Source organism: Panthera uncia, chromosome B1, assembly GCF_023721935.1.
Source record: "Panthera uncia isolate 11264 chromosome B1, Puncia_PCG_1.0, whole genome shotgun sequence".
Taxonomy (NCBI): Eukaryota; Metazoa; Chordata; class Mammalia; order Carnivora; family Felidae; genus Panthera; species Panthera uncia.
The window spans coordinates 11308259-11330609 of record NC_064811.1 but is presented as its reverse complement, the minus strand read 5'-3'; the positions used below and the strand labels follow the sequence as shown (position 1 = coordinate 11330609).

General features: G+C 40.7%; 1 long non-coding RNA gene across 1 annotated transcript; it reads right to left on the bottom strand.

The window, feature by feature from the left end:
• Positions 1–209: 209 nt before the first annotated feature.
• LOC125922650 (uncharacterized) lies at positions 210–13778 on the bottom strand. The gene is made up of 2 exons (XR_007457726.1): positions 13269–13778; positions 210–4808 (listed from the first exon to the last, which is right to left on the bottom strand). It is a non-coding gene; the product is annotated as an uncharacterized LOC125922650 (long non-coding RNA).
• Positions 13779–22351: the final 8573 nt, after the last annotated feature.

Here is a 22351-nt window from a genome sequence, read left to right as displayed (position 1 = left end):
AACTCCCATAGCGTGACATGGTAAGGATCAGATGTCACCTCTCCATTATGCAGTGGGTTGCATGATATTAGACCCTAGGGTTTTGTGGGGTTACTGGTATATCTTCCCATCCTCGTCTCCAGGGAGATTATCCATTACTCTGGAATGCAAGCAAACAACTCAGGGGAGGGAAAGAAGGCTTTATCTTTACTTCCCTGGTATGTCTCTAGCTTCATGATCCTCAACTGTCTCCCTTTACAAACATTCTTAATGTGGATGCAAATACCTTCATTCAGAGAATCCACACTGAGCAGACATGTGAGATATTCCTGGGGAACTGTATTCCAACACTTTATTTCGAGTACCAAAAAGGCAAGTAAAAAAATCACCTTCAATAGAAGACAAAATCTGAAAACACAAATATTACAAGAATCCTAAGCATGGTAGCTGATGGAAAGGAATTGCTCACCTTTACAATTTTAGAGAGAGCCCTTGCCAAGAGAAACACCACCCACTGGAATCAGTGACTATATAAAGGCAGAAGTTGAAATTAATTTGAGGAACACATATTAAGCAATTTAAGTTGCTTAATTATCAGCAACAATGTGAGGAAGCCATATCAATCAATGCCATTTTTGAATGCTTATAGAGATTATCTGACCAAATCAAATTTTAAAATGTTAAAAAAAAAAAAAAATGGGGGGGGGGCACCTGGGTGATTCAGTCAGTTAAGCATCTGACTTCAGCTCAGGTCATGATCTCAAGGTTGGGGAGTTCAAGCCCCACATTGGACTCGCTGCTGTCCATGTAGAGCATGCTTCTGTCCCCCTCTCTCTGTCCCTCCCGTGCTCGCACATTGTCTCTTTCCCTCAAAAATAAATAAATATTTTTAAAAATGTGAAAGAGACTTTGCCACACATTTAATAATTATTCCTGAGAGTACAACCTCAAGTTACAGATGTTAGAGATCATTATTTGTTAATTAGATGTACATTACATCCCCACTTACTGTGTATCATACAAAATGGACATGAATTCTGCTCCTATGAAGCACTCATTCCAGGGTAGCAGATTGACAGAATCAGTTATCAAATAAATAAAAATATTACAAATGATACACTACCAAGAAAAGAAACAAAGGGAATAATGGAACAAAAACTAAGGTGGGTTAGGAAAATCCTCTTTAGGGAAGTTAACGTTGAATTCCATTTATTCTCAAAATGTCAGCCAGAGTCTTCTATTTATTTCAGCTTATTTTATTTTTTTAAGTAATCTCTACACCCAATGTGGGGCACAAACTTACAACCCCAAGATCAAGAGGCACATGCTCTAGGGGCGTCTGAGTGGCTCAGTTGGTTAAGTATCCAACTTCAGCTCAGGTCATGATCTCACGGTTTGGGAGTTTGAGCCCCGCGTCGGGCTCTGGGCTGACAGCTCAGAGCCTGGAGCCCACTTCAGATTCTGTGTCTCCCTCTGTCCATCCCTCCGCTGATTGCACTCTGTCTCTCGCATTGTCTCAAAAATAAATAAATATTAAAAATAAAATAAAATAAAAAAAAAGAGGCACATGCTCTATTGACTGAGCCAGCTGGGCACCTATGAAGTGAATCTTTTAAAACCTAATTCACATCACATCTTTCCTCTGCATAATCCTTCAACTGCTCTCCATTTCAGGCAAAAACCCAGAGGCCCTTTGATGGTCTACAGAGCCCTTCATGATTTGGTGCCCATATAACAGTTCCCGAGCCTTCTTTCTTATTGCTCTTTCTATAGCACTTATTACCTTTAAAATATTTTAAGGGTTATTTATGGTCTGTCTGTCTCTCTCCCTGCCAGTTCCACGAAGTTCCACTACAGAATGATCTTTGCTTTCTTCATTTTGCATCCCAAATGTCTCTAGAAAACTTCCTGGCCTCTAACAGAAGTTCATTAAAGTTTTGGTCAAAGAATGGAAAGTTACATTATGATTTCATTAATATTTAAATATGCCAAAAATAAAAACCCAGTTAGCACATACAATGCTGTGTTAGCATCTGAATTCAGCATAGAAAAATGTCACAAAATAAGAAACACAAGAACACAAATCAGGGAAGATTCACTTAAGGTGACGGGTGCGCTTGCCTGCTGAGAAGTTCGCTCCAGTCGGGAACACAGGAGGACAGTGCCACCCGCATATCTGCTGCACCTTTCAACCCGTTTCTTTCCTTTGCTTTTAACTGGGTCAGGACTGAAAACCCACGCTCGCACAAACTGGTTGTCGTGAATGGTAACAGAAGCGGGACACTCTTTCTGCTTAGCAGAGGGAAGTCTTCCTTTACCTTAATCCAAAATGCCGATAATGTTAATGCTTCGTAGTCAGTCTTCAATGTGTATGAGGAACTGAGCTGCAGTAATTCACTCTCTTCTTCAGGCACCAAGTTTAACTCAATTACCGATTCTGGGTTTCGAAAAGCAAAGGGATCTTTCACCCAGCTGTTTTCTCTTAACGTTTCAAACTTCTCTTGTGGAAAGAAATGGTTAAAAGTTTGAGACAGAGAAGTGAGATGCACCAATATCTCTAATTTTATTTCTTTCAAAAGGTTTTCACTAATAACGTTCTCTTCGATATGTTGCAAAAATCTCGGAAACATGTAGTAGCTCGGACGGCTGCTTTTAAGCCTCGCTTGCCATAACAATAGTGTCTTTTGGAATCCCTGGATGCGTTCGACCTGTTGGAATATATTGCTATTTTCCCCCTGTAGTTTTAAACTCAGTTCGTTAAGAATGCCAAAAATATCTGTTAAATATGCCAATTTCGTCACCCAAATGTCATCTTCCAAAATACTTGCCAAATGAGATTTTTTTTCAGTAAGAAAAAGGTGGATCTCGTTCCTGAGTTCGTAAACCCTGCTTAGTATTTTGCCATGAGACAACCAACGAACCTTGGTATGGTATAGTAAGTGGGTACGATTAGCTCCAATCTCTGAACAAAATGTTTCAAGAAGCTGGTTATTTAGTGGACTGCCTTTAATGAAGTTAACAACTTTCACTGCGTTTTTCAGCACTTCCAAGAGATTCTGTGGGATTTCTCTGGATGCTAAAGCTTCACGATGTATAAAACAGTGATTCCACACGGCGCCATTATCAGTAACTTCTAGCAATTTTTTAATTACTCTGCTGTGTCTTCCGGTTATGTTTGCTGCTCCCTCACTTGTAATCCCTTTGCAGTTCTTCCAGTTTAATTTATATCAGCCAACAATGCACTTTTCTAATTCTGTAAAAATATCTAACCCGCTTAGGTGTGAGGTTATATTTAAACAACACAAAAAATCCTCCATGAAATCTTCTTGCCACGCGTATCTGACATAAACTAAGAGTGTTGTGCCGCTCCCCAGATCGGTGCTGTCATCGAGCTGGATCGCAAAGTCTATACCAGTCTGCAACCGGGTAAGAAGCATTGTTTCTAAGTGTTCCGCAATAGTGCACATTCGAAGAGATATGATGTCATCACTAGATATCGTTTTTAATTTATCAGCCGATTTGTCATCAAAAATTGTACGCACCATATCCAAACACGCTGGAAGAATTATTTTTTCAGCAGCCGTGTGAGCCATTTTCTCTTTCGCCACTCGATATGCAACCAAATACGACGATAATAAGGCTTTCTCGCTAACAGCTGTAGGACAACCGAGAAATCGTGTAGACAACTTTACATCCTTTTTCTTCTTTGAAAATACTCAAGAGGCTTATCAGTAAGTTCAGCATGCTGAGTTTCTAAGTGCCTTTTTAATTTAGAAGGTTTTAAGCTCTCATTTGCAAGAATATTATTACAAATAACACACTGAGGTCTGTCATTTTCAAAGGGTTTTTCACATTTGATAAAACCGTATTTTAAATAATCTTCATTATAACGTCTTGCACCTTTTTCTTTTTGAAATGTGGCTCAAACGAGGTTGAAGTTTGCAGATTACAGTCAGTATTTCTCTCAACATGGTCACTATTCACATTTCCAGGTGCAGCAGCTGAACTTGAACAAGTGTCTGCACATTTCACTTCATTTTTCCTCTTTCTTTTAAAAACGATAGGATCCATTTTAAAAGTAATGCTAATTAAAATGTTTTAAATGCCACTAAAAATTTTGTATATATATATATATATATATATATATATATATATAGCCTAGATAACATCTTTCCCAAAAAATATAGTTTGCAAATGCATCTCAGTTGAACATCTCAGACTTCACATCTAGTTGCAAGTCACGGGAACACAAACTAGACTGCTCACCAACTTTATTATTATGAAAACGAAACAAGACACCAGTGGACAAATGCTTGAAAAGCCATTTCTTAGCCAGTATACATTCTGTTCATTATATGCCCTCCATTAGTTAATTTTCTTTTCAGATCTTGAAATTGACCTTAGTATTCCTGGTAGCACAATTCTGGCAGAGGAATCACACAAAACACTTGACATATTTTACTGTTTTAAAAAAACTTTCACTGTGACTCACAGAACTGATTTCATGACTTGCTAATAGGTCACACACAGAATGTGAAAAATGTTGATAGAGAGATTTTTCCTGTGCTGTGCTGAGCTTGAGTACGTCTGCTTGATGATCAAAGCAGCTAGCTAATCTGTTAGGCTGTTGGCTGGTACAGGAGCTTTCTTGAAGTGGTAGGTATATATCCTACATTTTCCTTCTTGATACTTTATGATGGGAAGAATTTTTAAGAATGCCAGTTATGGTCTGACCCAGTGAGGATCCAATGAGGCTTTCCATGGCTAGGTCAACTACCAAGTTGGACCTGATGATATATTTTAGAACTTTCTTGGACTGCATCCTTGGCCTGGGAATAAGAGCAGAGAGATGACATTAAAACTTTAGAATACAGAGGTTATTATTGCCAGCTATGGCAACCTTCAGGATATCCAAGATCATGGGTCCTGAAGCAAAAGGCCTAAAGCTCTTCTCATCACTATGTCATATCAGCTTAGGTCTATTTCTGTAAGGCAAATGACCTAAACCAAGATTGGTAAATAGAAACAATGATATCAGGGGTGCCTGGGTGGCTCAGTGAAGCGTCCAACTTCAGCTCAGGTCGTGATCTCACAGTCCGTGAGTTCGAGCCCCGCGTCGGGCTCTGTGTTGACAGCTCAGAGTCTGGAGCCTGCTTCGGATTCTGTCTCTCTCTCTCTTTCTCTCAAAAGTAAATTAAGCATTTAAAAAAAATTTTATTTAATGTTTTATTTATTTTTGAGACAGAGAGAGACAGAGTATGAGCAGGGGAGGGGCAGAGAGAGAGGGAGACAGAATCCAAAGCAGGCTGCAAGCTCTGAGCTGTCAGCACAGAGCCCAACGTGGGGCTCGAACTCACGGACTGTGAGATCATGACCTGAGCTGAAGTCAGACGCTTAACCAACTGAGCCACCCAGGCGCCCCTAAAAAATTTTTTTAATAAAAAAAGAAAAAATGATGTCTGTAAAACCTGGAAGTTGGCATCAGAAACTGCAAAGTATACTTAATAAAGCTGAATACAGCGAGCCATGGAGGCCCATCGTTCATCTGCCACTTTAGACTTCCTCCCAGTTCAGTTTGGGTATGTCCATCGTAGAAGCACAGGTATCCCCCACTTTCTAAAAGGTTGTGTTATGCCATTTCACTTCTAGGGCAGACCTACATTGATACCTGTTTTTGCTAACTGAAAGAAATCCAAAGAGGATTTTCACTTTTGTGAAAAGAGCCGTTACCATACTAACGTAGGTCTTTGGTAAAAGCAAAGTGGCCTCACACCAACTTTCTGAAAGCAGGGGATTTCACAGGAATGCCCTATTTTCAAAGGGGAAACCTGTGCTCACTGCACTGCCCTTTGACCTTCGTGTTATTTGGGTCTTAGTATCATACACAGCACTTTCTTATATAGCGTTCCATCAAGTTGTTCCGCCTTTCTGGGGGAGGGAGGTAAAGCCTTATACTTACTGTAGTGTTTACTAGAAATTCAACAACTTAAGGGCACCTGGGTGGCTCAGTCGGTTAAGTGTCCAACTCTTGCTTTCGAATCAGGTCATTATCTCACGGTTTGTGAGTTTGAACCCCACATCTGGTTCAGTGCTGACAGTGTGGAACCTGCTTGGGATTCTCTCTCCCTCTCTCTAGCCCTCCTCCACTCACACGCTCTCTCTCAGAATAAGTAAATAAAAAAAAAGTTCAACATCTTACAGCGTGAATAACTGTTATTAGAATCATTTGCATTAATATTTTCTTATTATCTGTATTCTTGATGCACTCTGGCTTGCGGGTTCTCACGAATCAGAGAGGGACTGGGCATCCCCCAAAACTACTCTAGAGATGGCAAACAACTCAACAGATAGCAACCAACTCAACCAGTTAACACAACTTTCATATGCAAACTCACCATTCTAGAGCCCACCTCACCTGCACACACACCCTACCCCACCCCAATCAGGCTCTTAAACTCAGGCAATATTCCCCTCCACCCCAGTCATCTCACAGTCAGGTATCTGACAACTAGGAACAGCCCCTATGCCCTAGAGCCTGTTGAAATCAATCAAAAACCCAATTTTAAACCTGCTTAGCCAGCTCATCCTGCCTCACTGGTTCTGTCCTAGAAAATACCCAGGCTTTTCCACAATACAGGCTTTTCTGCAGTTTCCCTTCTGCTCCCTCTGCCTCCTGAAACCTCCTGTTTCCCCCTGTGGCCCCTTGCATGGCTTGGCATGCTCTATGTCCTGCCTCTAGGGATCTGGGAGTATAAAAACTTCCTACTGTGTGACATTTCTGTGTCTGTGTGTCTTATCATGCCTGATTAAAATAAATCCTGAAGAGGTTTTGAATCATTTTTGTTATTGCTCTAGTTACAAAGTCATATAGTTTGGTCCTAATCCCATTGTCCCCATAAGGCCTGTTACTTTTTAGTATAAATCCTGCATCCCTTGAGTTCTTCCAGGAAGTCATAGTGTTAAAGCTGAAATACACATTATCTTAAGATTACTTATTATTTGCCTGGTGAGCAGATTTCCCCCACTCACCTGAGAGGAATATTAGAATCCCCTGATTAAGGGGACACACTAAGTATTTTCCTTTCTAACTACCACCAATTCCTCACCTGAGTGAAAGAGTAGACTTGTATACTAGGACACAAGCAAGGTATGGGTATAAGGAATATCAAGCAGCTCTCAAAAATGAGCCATACAGGGGTGCCTGGGTGGCTCAGTCGGTTAAGCGTTGGACTTCGGCTCAGGTCAGGATCTCGTGGCTCAAGAGTTTGAGCCCGCATCGGGTTCTGTGCTGACAGCTCAGAGCCTGGAGCCTGTTTTGGATTCTGTGTCTCCCTCTCTCTCTGCCCCTAACCCACTCACATTCTGTCTCTGTCTCTCTCAAAAATAAACATTAAAAAAAAATGAGCCATACATTATCTATATGCCATCAATATTCATCAGCCTATTGCTGTTATATTTATGTGGGGACCTACCCTTTCAACTATAAAGCCAGCTTGGAAAGCGGCATCACAGAGAACGGTAAATTTGAGCAAAAAAGATGTCAGAAAAGGCTATAAAGAAAAGGCTATAGTCTTGGTGATATTCTTCTGTGAGACTTCATTAATTATACCTATATGGACTTTACTATTAACAATAATTTGACAATAATTGACAAATGTATGACATGTATCCATCGCTATGATATCAGAATATGTTCACTGCTCTAAAAATCCTATGTTCTGCCTATTCATCTCTACCTCCCTCCAATCCCTGGTAATCACTGATTTTTTTTTTTTTTTAATGTCTCCAGTTTTACCTTTTCTAGAATGTCATAAACTGGAACTTACAGTATGAAGCATTTTTACATTGGCTTCTTTCACTTAGTAATACATATTTAAGGTTCCTTAATGTCTTTTCATGGCTTGATGGTTCATTTCTTTTTACCACAGAATAATATTCCATTGTCTAGATATAAAAGTTTATTTATCCATGCACCTACTGAAAGACTTCTTGGTTGCTTCCAAGATTTGGCAATTTTTTTTAAGTTTATTTATTTATTTTGAGAGAGAATGTACAAGTGGAGGAGGGGCCGACAGAGAGAGAGAGGAGAGAGCCAGAATCCCACGCAGGCTCCGCACTGCCTGCGTGAAGCCTGACACAGGATTCGAACTCATGAATGGTGAGATCGTGACCCAAGCCAAAGTTGGACGCTTACCTGCCTGAGCCACCTAGGCATCCCCAAATTTTGGCAATTATCAAAAAAAGCAGCTATAAACATCAGTTGCAGATTTTTGTGTGAACATAACTTTTCAACTCCTGTGGGTAAATACAAAGGAATCTGCTGGACTGTACATATGGGTGCATTTTAAATGAGGATATCAGCAAAGGCTGTGTATCTTTTTGTTGCTGGAGCATACCATAATTGTGGACACAGATTACACATTATAGACAAAGTGTAGTTGTTGATGCCTCTTCTTCTTCTTCTTCTTTTTTTTTTTTTTTTTTTGGTAAAGGTGCCAATGTGAACTCATTCATACTGGCCGACTTCAAATGCCAAAGGGACTACTCAAGGATCTCATCAGTCATAACGGCCTAGCATGCTACTCAGGTACCTTGTTGGTCTCTGATATGAAATGTCAGAAAACAGAAGCAAGTTAGAACTGAAGGGTACAGATCTGGAGGTACAGGCAGGAGTAAAGATGGCTGTGACATGGGTCACACGATGTGGCATAATTTAGTGAGAAACAGGGATGTGAAGAGCTGGTCAAGAGAAATCTGTCCTGTTTGGTCAGTTTAGCATTGGACAAATGTTAAATCTCGAATTTAAGGGCTAAAACTTTACAAAAAGCTTTAATAGGCTCCCTGGAGCAATGCTGGAATGCAGCTTCAGGAAGGTGCCAGGGAAGTGGCAGGAGAGGCCACTGAGGAAACGGGGGTTGCTGTAGTAGGATGAAGTTGTAATACGCAACAGCACAAAATGCATCACCTTGTCTCTAGGCTAGCACTCTCTTGGCATAGTTTTCTGTTTATAGTAATATAAAGGGTTGGTGCCCTCAGGAAGACCTACAGATAGGGACAGAGGTCAGGGTTTATTAGAGTGCTGGCAATTTTACATGTTGGTTGCCTTAGGAGGGGCTTGGAAATATCAGCTTGGCTAGTTATTATAAATGCTTTAACGATGGCTAAGTAGCCTAAGTAACTAGAAATCTACTGTATACAGTACCAGGCTATACTTAAAAAGATGTGCATCTGGGAGAGAATTCGGGGACTGGTAGATGCCTTGACTTAATCTTGGTTAGAGGTTTCCTTGAAAGATGGCATGTTCCAAATATTTCACCATGGTCTGAAAAAGGCAGAGCTTTTCTTATGTCCTGTCTTCCAAGATAGGTTGGTAAGGACTAGAGAGTTTATTTCTCTTGGATGTCAGAGCACGGTGTATATCATCGATGTTTAAACCAGAACTAAATTGTTGGAAACTCAACTGCATCTAGATTTCTTTTTAATGAATAAGAAGAGTTGGAGGGAAATCACAGTAGCCTTAAAAGCAATCTTAGATACATAGCTGCCCTTAAAAGGTGAAAGAGAACAATTATTGACTCTTCCTCTCAGTTAAAAGTTCCAGTAAGGATGCTTTCTTGTTTTTAATACTTCTTTCCCTCCAAGAAATCTCAAATCACTAGCGGTTTTTGTTGTTGTTGTTGTTGTTGTTTTTAAAGATTTTATTTTTAAGTAATCTCTACACCCAACATGGGGCTTGAACTTTAAACCCCAAGATGAAGCATAGCATGTTCTCCCAACTGAGACAGCCAGATGCTCCACAAGCCACTACAATTTTAAGGATAAAATATGCCATGTTCCCCCAGGTATTTTATAGATATTTACCTTATACAGCTAAAGAAAAAAGGGGCTAAATGTGCTACAAAGTCTTTTGTCTGCCCTCCTTTTGTTTAACTTCTCTTAATGGGAAGTCATAGGAGTTTTGGGGGATAGGCTCAAACCTGTTTTTGGTCTAACCATAAGTTGAGGAATTTTAATTTGAAGAGACATATTCATAATTAGGAGTCAATGTACATCAGAGCATACACATACCATACATAACATGGGCAAGTACATCAGTGTAAGTCTACAGCCCAAATGGGCTCTGCTGGGACAGATCCCTTCATGGCCAAAACTTAAAAGATCATAAACGTGTGCACTGATGCTTAAGATAGACATATTGAGGTTGACCGTTGTCATTTCCGAGCAATAATGCTCTTTAATCAGATGTGCATATAGCGTAGCCATCCTTTAGGATAGAATTTCAATTAAGTTGACCAACTAGTTGTAGGGGAAGTTTCCTTATATACCAAGATGCACTAACATAGTTATGTGATGTAGTTTCAGGTTACTGATTTTGCACAAATGAATCTTATCTACCTGTTCCTAGAATGTGTTTGTCATACGGTAGGTACTCAGTAAATGTATTTGAAATAAACAAGAGAATGAATGACACTATTTTTACCAGTCAGTGAAAAATAAATTACCAAACTATATTTGAACAATTTGGTAATATGTAAGACAAAGGCTAGTAAAACATATTCTTTAAAATAGGATAATCAAAGATACCCTATTTTACAATAAACTGCTTATAATGTTAAGTAGCAGAAAGAAGGGTCCTATACAAAGATACATGTAAACTATGTTCAGATTTAGTTTATAAAGCTTAGCACCTATATCTACCTAAAAATAACTCACGTAAAATACTAGTATCTCACTTATAAGTTTGAATTACTATTCTTTTAGACAAAACCAACTGTCATTTAAGCATTGTTTTTTAAAATATTTTTATCACTCCTATTTCAACCCAATCCTCTCAGGAGTTTATAATTGGCTATACTTCAGACTGTTGAATTAAAAAAGTATTTCTTTGAGGGGGGCGGCGCCTGGGTGGTTCAGTCAGTTAAGCGTCCAACTTCGGCTCAGGTCATGATCTCACGGTCCTTCGGCTCAGGTCATGATCTCACGGTCAGTGAGTTTGAGCCCCGCACTGGGCTCTGTGCTGACAGCTCAGAGCCTGGAGCCTGCTTCGGATTCTGTGTCTCCCTCTGCCCTTCCCCTCTCGAGCTCTGTCTCTCGCTCGCTCTCAAAAAAGTAAACATTAAAAAATATTTTTTTTAAGTATTTAAGTTTATTTATTTTTCAGAGAGCATGCTCACAGGAGTGAGGAAGGGCAGAGAGAACCCCAACCAGGCTCCACACTGCCATTACAGAGCCCAACGCAGGGCTGGACCCACAGTGAGATCATGACCTGAGCCAAAATCAAGAGGCTGATGCCCAACAGACTGAGCCACCCAGGCACCCTCAAAAAGCATTCTTAAAGAGCGTACTCCCTCTCCTAAATCAGACAATTCACCTACAATAATAGTAGAGGGAATGTATTAGGGTATAGACCTGGTACAAGTGGTAACGAAAGCCTAGGAAACCCTTTCCTTTTTTTTTTTTTAAGTTTATTTTTTTGTTTTTTTTTTAATATTTTTTTTTTAATTTTTTTTATGTTTAGTTATTTTTGAGAGAGAGACAGAGCATGAACGGGGGAGGGGCAGAGAGAGAGGGAGACACAGAATCTGAAACAGGCTCCAGGCTCTGAGCGGTCGGCACAGAGCCCGATGCGGGGCTCGAACTCACGGACTGTGAGATCATGACCTGAACCGAAGTCGGTCGCCCAACCGACTGAGCCACCCAGGTGCCCCTTAAGTTTATTTTTTTTTATTAAGTAATTTCTACCCCTCATGTGGGGCTCAAACTCCTGACCTCGGAGATCAAGAGTCTCCAGCTCTTCTGACTCAGCCTGCCAGGCCTCCAGGGGGGTAAGTCCTTTTTTAACTGAAACAGGACACAAGGTATCAGCAAGGTATCAGCTACGTGGAACACAGAAGTAGAAAATGTTGCAAGTTTTACAGAAGGTGTGAAACAGTTCTTCAGGAAAGTGGTGCTATGAATGAATGGTCTAGGAAAACGTTTCAGGATTTTAAGGAAGTATGCATGATTGTCTTATATGTTTAATGCAATGATCATTCTTGCTGTAAGCATAACAGGTGATCTTTAATTCCCTGACACTAATTCTTACATCTTAGACATATCTCCATGGTGTTATGAATATTATCCTCTAAAAATACAGCTTTTGGGGGCACTTGGGTGGCTCAGTTGGTTAAGTGCCCAACTTCGGCTCACATCATGATCTCACAGTTTGCGAGTTCGAGCCCAGTGTCCAGCTCTGTGCAGCCTGGAGCCTGATTCAGATTCTGTGTCTCCCTCTCTCTCTGCCCTACCCCCACTTGTGGTCTGCATCTCTCTCAAAAACAAACATTAAAAAAGTAATAATAAAAATAAAAGTACAGCTTTTCATTTATTTTTATTGCCAGGCACTCACAAAAAGTAGTTTTGATCAGTTTTCTCATAATTCAAAACCTCTAATGGTTCTGAGCTAGTGCATTCTCCTCAAGACAATTTCTCTAAATCTAAGCCTCATCTTATCCTTCATACAATTCTATATTTTAAGCTCTAAGACTACCAAAGTTCTTGAAATTTGTCCTGCACTTCCACGATTCTGCTTCTGACTAGTATTCTGTTTGTATGGAATATCCTTAAGTCATTTGAGATCCTAGTCATTCTTTAAATGATTTAGCTCAAATGCTACAGCATTCATTCACTTAACTAATATTTAGGAACTTACAATGTATCAGGCACTGGGCATACAAAGCAAAAAAAAAAAAAAAAAAAAAAGGATAAATACTGAAAAATTAATATAAGGGAATACCTGTTCAGCTGTTACAATGAATGAACCAGAGTTACGTTACACTGGTAAATCTTAAAAACATAAGTTAACAAGCAAGCTACAAAAGGATATATACACTGCTGATTGTCAAAATTATGCAAAACATTACTATATATGTTGTTAAAATTAAAGCATAAAAGGGCTTGGGAGAGTGGTTACCTTGGGCAAGAGGGAACAGAATGAGACTGCGTGGGTCAGACAAAGGACTTCAATTTATATTATCAAGGAATTTATGTAATTTATTTCCGCAGTTAGGTGGCGAGTACACAATGTATGATTTATACTTTTGTCTGTATAAAATATTCTACATTTGTAAAGGATATGTAAGGCTTGATTCCCTCCTGAAGACACTGCAGATCTGTCTCATAACCCGTAACCTAAAATTACCTTCTGTCTCTTGTACTCTCGTTTACCGTATTGCCTCGATGCACTCATTAGGTAGGACACTAGATCCTAAGGGTAGGAACTTGCAGGTATCACCTTCAGGTATATTCACCTGTTATCCTCTTTCCAGCGGATTCCTGACTTCTCTCCGGTCCTCTCGGGCCCAACCAGGCCTTCTAAGAATTTCAGCTTGCCTTTTCCAACCGACCCTAGAATAGCTCCGCTCAGACCCCGGATTGCTGTCCCTCTCGCCCCGGGAGGCCTCAATTCGTCCCCAGTGCGAAACCAGAAGGTGCCTCCCCCAATGAAACCCGGGATATCTCCCGTTAGCAGACTCTGGTCCATCCCTATCAGAGGCTGCCTTTCTTCTCACCTCCAGCCCAGCGCCACAAGCCTCCCGCTTCGCCCGACGAGCGGCGGTTCAGCTGGTCCCCCCTCCCCCCATTCCCTACGCAACACCACTTCCGGCCTAACCTCACCACTCACTAACATCTCACTTCCAGCCGGGAAAAAAAAACAAAAAACAAAAAACAACACTGGCTCGACCCTTTGCGCACGCGCAAAACGGCGGACAGGGCCGAAATTTTCGCCTCCCGGCAGTGTCGCGGTAGTCTCGCGGTATTTGCTTGTCCCGCGGGAGTTCTTTTGAACGCTCTGGCGGTAACCCAGCCCTGGGTGCTCAGCCGCGGGCGGACCGGAGCCGGAGGCGGATTTGGAGTCTGGTCCCGCAGTCTGTCGGGGCCGCAATACCCCTGTGCGGACGAAGCTCGTCCCAGCCAAGTCACGGCGCCATGGGGGCGGAGAAGAAGCTGCTGTCGGTTAAGGAGGCCTTTTAGCTGGCGCAGCAGCCGCACCAGAACCAGGCGAAGTTCGAGGTGGCGCTGAGCCGCACCTACTGCAAGGTCAGCGCGGCCCCAGCCTCGGCCGCCGTCCCCCCGCGCTCCCGGGACCCCCGAGTGGCCCTTGAGCGCACGCTACCCCTGACGGTCTTCGTAAGACGATTGTAGGGAATTTTGAATTTTAGTACCGTTTTACCTGGTTTACTTGTTTAGAGACCCATGTTGTATTTAATGATCATAGTCTTGTGTCTCTTTAGGTTAACAGCTCACGGACTTTTAACATACATCTTCATTTCATTAAACTAGGTTTAAAATACATATATAAGTACGTATTTATGTTTCTGCCCTGTAATGATTTTAACAAAACACACTTTTAAATTCTTGACAAAATCAGTGCAAATAAGTGCATCTTTGTTACAAACCAGAGACTTTAAAGGTTGATATATTTATCGCCTTTTTTTTTTTTTTTTTTTGGGTAGACATTACCCCGAACCCGGGGGGGGGGGGGGGGGGGGGGTTGGGGGGGGGGGGGGGGTGGAGGGTGGTGGTGGTGGTGACTCAGCTCTGGGCTTGAACTCACAACCCTGAGATCAAGACCCGAGCTGAGATCAAGAATCTGCCGCTTAACCAACGAGCCACCCAGGCGCCCGTATATTTATTGCCTTTTATTATGATTTTAAGAAATAGAAAAAAATGTTAGGTGCAGGAGTTTTTATTTTAACTCAGACCTCACACGACATGAATCAGTAAATATTTTACAAGCACTAACTACACAGAAGAAATGCTCCTTCCTAGTCCCCACCAGTACTGTCCCTCATAGTCTTCTACAGGTAACCATTTTTAAAAAAGTTTTTTTAAATGTTTCTTTATTTTTGAGAGAGACAGAGACAATGCGAGTGGGTTAGGGGCAGAGAGAGAGGGAGACACAGACGCAGAAGCAGGCTCCAGGCTCTGAGCTGTCAGCACAGAGTCCGACGCAGGGCTTGAACTCGAAAGCTGTGAGATCATGACCTGAGCGGAAGTCGGTGGCTCAACCGACTGAGCCACCCGGGCGCCCCTAAAGGTAACCATTTTTAATCAGTTTCTTGTTTATCCTTCCAGTCCTCATGCAAATACAAGCAAATATGACTATGCATGCTTATTTCCCTCCATTCTTTCTTCAATATTTTCTGCATTGTTTTGTACTTTGCTTTTTTCACTTAATAGTATATTCTGATATTCCTTATCACTGTCTAGTTACATTTCCTCTCTTTTTTTTTTTTCTTTTTTTAGCTGTGACATATTCCATTTTGTGGACATACTCCAATTTATAGCCAATCCACTATATGTACACAGTTTCCAGCCTTTACATATTCAAAACAATTTTTTTTAATCTTTACACCCAAGGTGGGGCTCAAACTCACAACCCTGAGATCAAGAGCCCGTGCTCTGCGGACTGAGCCAGCCAGGTTCCCTAGAAACAATATTTTAATGAATACATGTCGTATCCTACATTTGCACAGGTAACTGTCAGATTGTCTGAAGAGAACTGGGTCAAGTAGGAAATGCATTTTTTTTTTTAAGTTTATTTATTTTGAGAGAGACAGAAGCAGCATAAGTGGGGTAAGGGCAGAGAGAGAGGAGAACGAGAGAATCCCAAGCAGGCTCCTCTTTGCCAGTGCAGAGCCCAACTGGCGGCTGGAGCTCAGGAAACCTTGAGATCCCGACGTGAGCTGAAATCGAGAGACAGAAGCTTAACTGACCGAGCCACCCACGCGCCCCTTATAGGAAAGGGATTTGTAAATGTGATAAGTACTGACAGCTGCCCTTCATAGAGTGGTCCATTCTACACTCCCAGCAGCCAAGGATGAGAGGTATTGCTTTTTTTTGTTTGTTTTGAGGAGGAGAAGGAGGTTTGGGAACCACTGGAATATAACCGAGAGGATGTTTTATGATAGAAAAGAAAATTGTAAGTGAAATCCTGAACAGTGTGGGAATATGAGTTACAATGATAAACAATTCATCAAAAAGAAAAGAAATTGCTGTATTAGAGGAAAGCGTAATTGTAAAAGGCAGTGTTGAATTGACACCAGTGGGTTTTTTCTTTCCTTTTTTTTAAAAATTTTTTTTTAACATTTATTTATTTTTGATACAGAGAGAGACAGCATGAACAGGGGAGGGTCAGAGAGAGGGAGACACAGAATCTGAAACAGGCTCCAGGCTCCGAGCTGTCAGCACAGAGCCCGACTCGGGGCTCGAACTCAAAGACCGTGAGATCATGACCTGAGCCGAAGTCCGCCGCTTAACCGACTGAGCCACCCAGGGGCCCCATGTCCAACTCTTGATTTCAGCTCAGGTTCATGAATTCGGCCCTGTGTTGGACTCCTCCCTGACGACGCTGAGCCTACCTGGGATTTTTCTCTCTCTCTCTGTCTGCCCCTCCATGGATTGCTCTCTCTCAAAATAAATAAACTTAAAAAAATTAATGGGTTTAAAGCTTTAAAAGCTTATAACATTTCTTTATTTTTCGGTGTTTATTCTATTGTTGAGAGAGAGGACAAACCGCGGAGGGGCAGAGAGAGAGGGAGACAGAGGATCCAAAGCAGGTTCTGCAATGACAGCAGCAAGCCCGATGTGGGGCTCAAACTTATGAAACCACGAGATCATGACCTGAGCCAAAGTGGGACACTTAACTGACTGAGCCACCCAGGCACCCCAAGAGCTTGCATAATTTAGAGAAAAGACAGCTCACAGGGGTCTAAATTTATATGTGATGATAAGTAAGTTCATGGTATATGTATATACACACACATATTTATGTCCTATGAAAGTTACCTTATAAATATTTTCTATGATAAAATATTATAATCAAAAGCCAATTTATTGTATAATACTAGGTTTAATTTATTTTGTTTACTTTTCTAATGCTACCTTATTTTTTTAAGTTTATTTATTTTGAGAGAGAGAAAGTGTGAGTGTGGGAGGAGTAGGGGTCGCTCAATCTCATAGAGCACAGAGCCTGATTCATGAACCATGAGATCGTGTGCTGACAGCAAGAGTCGGCTGCTCAATGCACAACCGACTGAGCCACCCAAGCACCCCTGTAATGCTATCTTTAATTTAAAAAACTTAGGAACCAGTTTAAGGCAAATATATTTAAATGAGTACTTAAGAAGATCAAAGACTTTTTTTTGATCCAAAAATTATTGCATTCTTGTTATTTGGCAAATATTATTTCAGGTAAAGGTTATTTTGAGACTCTATTAAATATATATTTAGTAAACCTATGCATGAAATTAACATAACTTTTTTTGCATGAATTATGGCTTCTTTATGAATTATTATTAAATTCTGGAATTCTGAACCTGGGGAAAATCAAATGGTTGTCATTATAATGCCACCTGGGAATAATTTGATTTATGTATTTTTTTTCAGGACTGAGGCAAATAGCAATGAAGTTGGGTTTTTAGTGTGCCAGATTCTAAGTAAATTCTTGGGAAATAAGCTGGAAAAAGGACAGATTGGTAATGTTTTGTGCATAAAAAGAATGAAGCTCTTATTAGGCTAAAAGATTAGATGTGAGGATACAGGCAATCCCAGCTCTTTCAAGACTTAGAACATTTGGGTAACGATTGCCCCATGGTTAAAGGTATGTGCTACTTCACGGTGTCTTATTGATTTTAAATGCAAGTAGTTGAATTTTTCCTTATTAAATATATAATATATAAGTGAGAGAAGAGAGTGTGTGATACATGCATATACCTCATTTAAAGATACATTGTTTCAGGGGCACCTGGGTGGCTCAGTCAGTTAAGCATCTGACTTCGGCTCAGGTCATGATCTCATGGTTCCTGAGTTTGAGACCCTCATTGGGCTCTGTGTTGACAGTTCAGAGCCTGGAGCCTGTTTTAGATTCTGTGTCTCCTTCTCTCTCTCTCTCTCTCTCTCTCTCTCTCTCTCTCTCTCTCTCTGCCCCACCCTGGCTTACACTGTCTGTCTGTCTCTCTCTGTCTCAAAAATAAATAAGCATTAAAAAAATAAAGATACAGGGGCACCTGGTTGGCTTAGTCGGTTAAGTGTCTGACTTCAGCTCAGGTCATGATCTCAAGGTCTGTGAGTTCGAGCCCTGCATCGGGCTCTGTGCTGACAGCTCAGAGCCTGGAGCCTGCTTCAGATTCTGTGTCTCCCTCTCTCTCTGCCTCTCCCCAACTCATGCTCTCTCTCTCAAAAATAAATAAAAAACTTGAAAAAAAATTAAAAAAAATAAAGATACATTATTTCAATAGCAATATTGAAAAAATTTTTTTAACGTGTATTTATTTAATCTCTACACCCAACATGGGGCTCAAACTCACTACCCCAAGATCAAGGCGTCCCCTCTCCTTTATTTTTAAAGTCAATTGCAATCCTTTGATACCAACTTGGTATCCTATAATGTAAATATAACTAGAGCAGAGCCACAGGTCAAGCAAGGGCTCAGTCCCACAAGACTGCCCTGACTTAGGACACCAGCCACAAATCTCTGGTATCCCCAAACTGCTTCCACTTCTATGTAGCTAACTGCAAATTTTGGGGATGCCCATGACCACCACACCCCTTCCCCAGGTATGAAAATTCTCTAGAATGACTGACAGAATTTGGGAAAGTGATGTACTTACTATTACAGTTTTATTGTAAAGGATGCAGTGAAACAGCCAAATGGAAGAGATCTATAGGGCAAAGTAAGGGAGGCATGGGGGTGCAGAGCTCCCATGACCTGTCTGGGTATGCCACTGTCCCGGCCTGTCTCTGTATCCACCAACCTGGAAGCTTGAGCCTAGTTGTTTCAGGGTTTTTTATGAGATTTCATTGAGTAGATATGTTTGATTAAATAATTGACTATTTGAACTCAATCTCTAGTTCCTCTCCCCTACTTGGAAAAAGGGTGATGGGCCTGAAAGTTCCTGCCCTGTAATCACCTGATTGTTTTTCAGCTGACCAGTTTCCATCCTGAATCTAAGGTCCTCATATGCCCAACCCCTGCTCGAGTCCCCTCATTACCATAAACTCACATAAAGTTGAAAGGGACTCCAGAATAACAAGACATTCCTATCTCTCAGGAAATGCCAAGGTTTTTTGAGCTCCAAACCAGGAATTAAGATCAGATACATTTTTTATTACTCCATGAAAGAATAATAAAATGAACACATATACCTAACATCTAAGTTAAATGGAATGCTGAGGTACCTTTGTAAGTTTCTTATGCCTTTTTCTGAATGTATTCCCCCTTCTTTCCTTCCCAGGGGAAACCCTATCGTGAATTTTGTGTTACTAATTACCTTTCTTTTCTTTCTTTTTTTTTTGGTGGGACTTTCTCTTTATTTTAATTTTTATCTAATTTATTTTTTTAATTTACATCCCAGTTAGCATATAATGCAACAATGATTTTAGAAGTAGATTCCTTACTACCCCTTACCCATTTAACCCCTCCCTCTCCCACAACCCCTCCAGTAACCCTCTGTTTGTTCTCCATAATACCCTCTAGTGCCATCCATGTAGTTGCAAATGGCAAGATTTCATTCTTTTTATTGCTGAGTAATACTCCATTGTATGTATACCACATCTTTATCCATCCATCCATTGATGGACATCTGGGCTCTTTCCATACTTTGGCTATTGTTGATTGGCTTTCTTTTCTTTAGAGTTTACTTTATTTTAGTTTTAAGGCTACATAGATGTATCCCCCAAATAAGTACTTATCTTTGCCTTTTTTCACCTTAATATAAATGGAGTTATATTACATATACACTTTTGTAACTGCTTTTTTTTTCCACTTAATACTCTTTGTAAGAATCTGAAGTGCAAATTTATGCATGTAGCTATAGCTCATTCTTGTTTACTACTAGATGGTACAGCATTTCATTTTAGAAAGAGGGCACACTTGGGGCACCTGGGTGGCTCAGTCAGTTAAGTGTCTGACTTCGGCTCTGGTCATGATCTCGTGGTTCGTGGGTTCAAGTCCCACATCGGGCTCTGTGCTGACAGCTCAAAGCCTGGAGCCTGCTTCAGATTGTGTGTCTCTCTCTGCCCCTCCCCCACTCACACTCTGTCTCTCTCTCTCTAAAAAATAAATAAACATTAAAAGAAAATTTAGAAAGACAGCACACTTGAATTATCCAGTCTGTTTAGTATTATGAACTAAACTGCCATCAGCATGCTCAAACATGTGCTAAAATTTCTCTGGCTGATAATGCCTAGAGGTAGTGTTAGGGACTGAACTGTGTGTCTCCCAAATTCATATGTTGAAGCCCTAACTCCCGATATCTAAGAATGGGACTGTATGTGGAGATAGGGTCTTTAAAGAAATAAAGTTCAAATAAGGCCTTTGAGAGGGGGCCCTAATCCAGTCTGACTTGTGTTTTGATAACAGAAGGCAGTTAGAACATACAGAGAACTCATGGAGAGAGGAAAGGCCATTTGAGGACACTGGAAGAAGGCACGTACAAGCCAAGGAAGGGGCCCTCAGGAGGACCCGGACCTGCTGAAGTTTGATCCTCAGATGTCCAGCCTCCAAAACCAAGAAAATAACTGTCTGTTGTTTAAGCCATCTCGTCTGTAGTACTTTTGTTACGGCAATTCTGGTAAACAAATACAGGTACAAATGCTAGATGGCAGTGTGTCACTGTGCAGCTTAACTAGTGGTGCTCACGTGTTTTGCTAAAGTAATTGGACCAATTTGCAATCCTACTGTCAGAATTCTGTTTTTCTTTTTAAGTTTGTTTATTTTGAGGGAAAGAGAGCGCAAGTTGGGGAAAGGCAGATAGGGGGGGAGAGAGAGAGAGAGAGAGAGAGAGAGAGAGAGAGAATCCCAAGAAGGCTCTGCACTGTCAGCGCAGAGCCCAATGAGGGGCTCAAACTCAAGAACCGTGAGATCATGACCTGAGCCGAAATCGAGTTGGACCCTTAACCGACTGAGCCACTCAGGTGTCCCTCCTCTTATTTCTTTTTGTACTAGTATGTTTTGTTTCCCATTTTACTTTCTTTGTCCTATAAATATTAGGTGTAGTTAATACTAATTTGAAGAAAATGAGTTATGTAACAAAATATAAGAAAACTAGAGGCAAGTCACATTCTTCTACAGCTTATATAACTGAACAGATGCTTTGAAGTCAGTGATGTGAAAAAATCTTCTATAAGCCTGGTTACACTTCACTGAACTATCTTAGAGTTGCTTCATCTGTCTGATATGTAAAAGTAGCCTGCAGTGGCAGACTCACTGTTTTCTTTTTTAGTAACTCCCAGTGAACTCATGGAATTTGCAAAAACAATGGTTGTAGGTATATGACAAATTAATTCATCATTAAACGCCATTACCTTGATTATTTCCTAACACAATAGAAATATGTAAGCTGATAGAACAGAAGGTTATATCACTGAAAAGTTTCATGCAATGATCCCTTTGTAAGAAAAAAATATCCCATGCAATTTCACTAATGTGTAAATACAACAGAGACATAATCCCAAATAAACACAATGCAAATAAAAACTGGGCGACATTTTATTTAATGTGATGAGTGTGCTGTCTTTAGGAGTTCGTTCCAGTCGGATACACAAGGGTAATTCTCACATGCCTGATACACTATTAACCCTGTTTCTTTTGTTTTTAATTGGATTAAGTATTTAAAACTATTAATAAGTAGTGCTATAGTAATTCTGTTTTTTTAATGGGCAGTCTTCATTCAAAAGAATGATAAAGCTAATGTCTCATATCATTGTTCAGTGTTTATGAAAAGTGTTAATGTTTTATGTTCTTCTCGAGTATAATTGATTTTCTGATTCAGAGTTTTAGAAAGCAAGTGAATCTATCCAGATATTTTTCTTGAATGTATCAAATGTTTGTTTGTGTGTTTGTTTGTTTGCTTCTGAGGCATGATGGTTAAAAGTTTGAGACAGGACACTAACACTAAAAAATAGACAAAATATTTGAAACACTGTTTTTCAAGATATGAGGCAACGAAGGATGTGAGCCCTCGTGGAGAGGAAGCAAGGTGAGTTCTATGATTGCCCCAGCTTACTGCCTTGGGAGAGTTTCTAGGCCACTGCACAGGGAGGGGGAAAACAGAGACAGCCTGGTGAAATCTTAGGAGACAGAGCTGAGAGTCCTTGTAGAGTTTGCAGCAGAGACCATTAGAGGGAAGAGAGCTGCACAGAAACAGATCTAGAAATCTGGAAGGACTCTTGAGTTTTTAGGTGAGTACTAATCAGCATATGCAGCTGAGGAAAAAACCACCCGAAAGTAATAGAGCAGCTCAAAGGTCTGGGAATAATGTCTGTTCCTACAAGACAGACTGGAAAAGAAAACCTCATCATTCTCAGGGCATTGGGTAGAGTACACAGA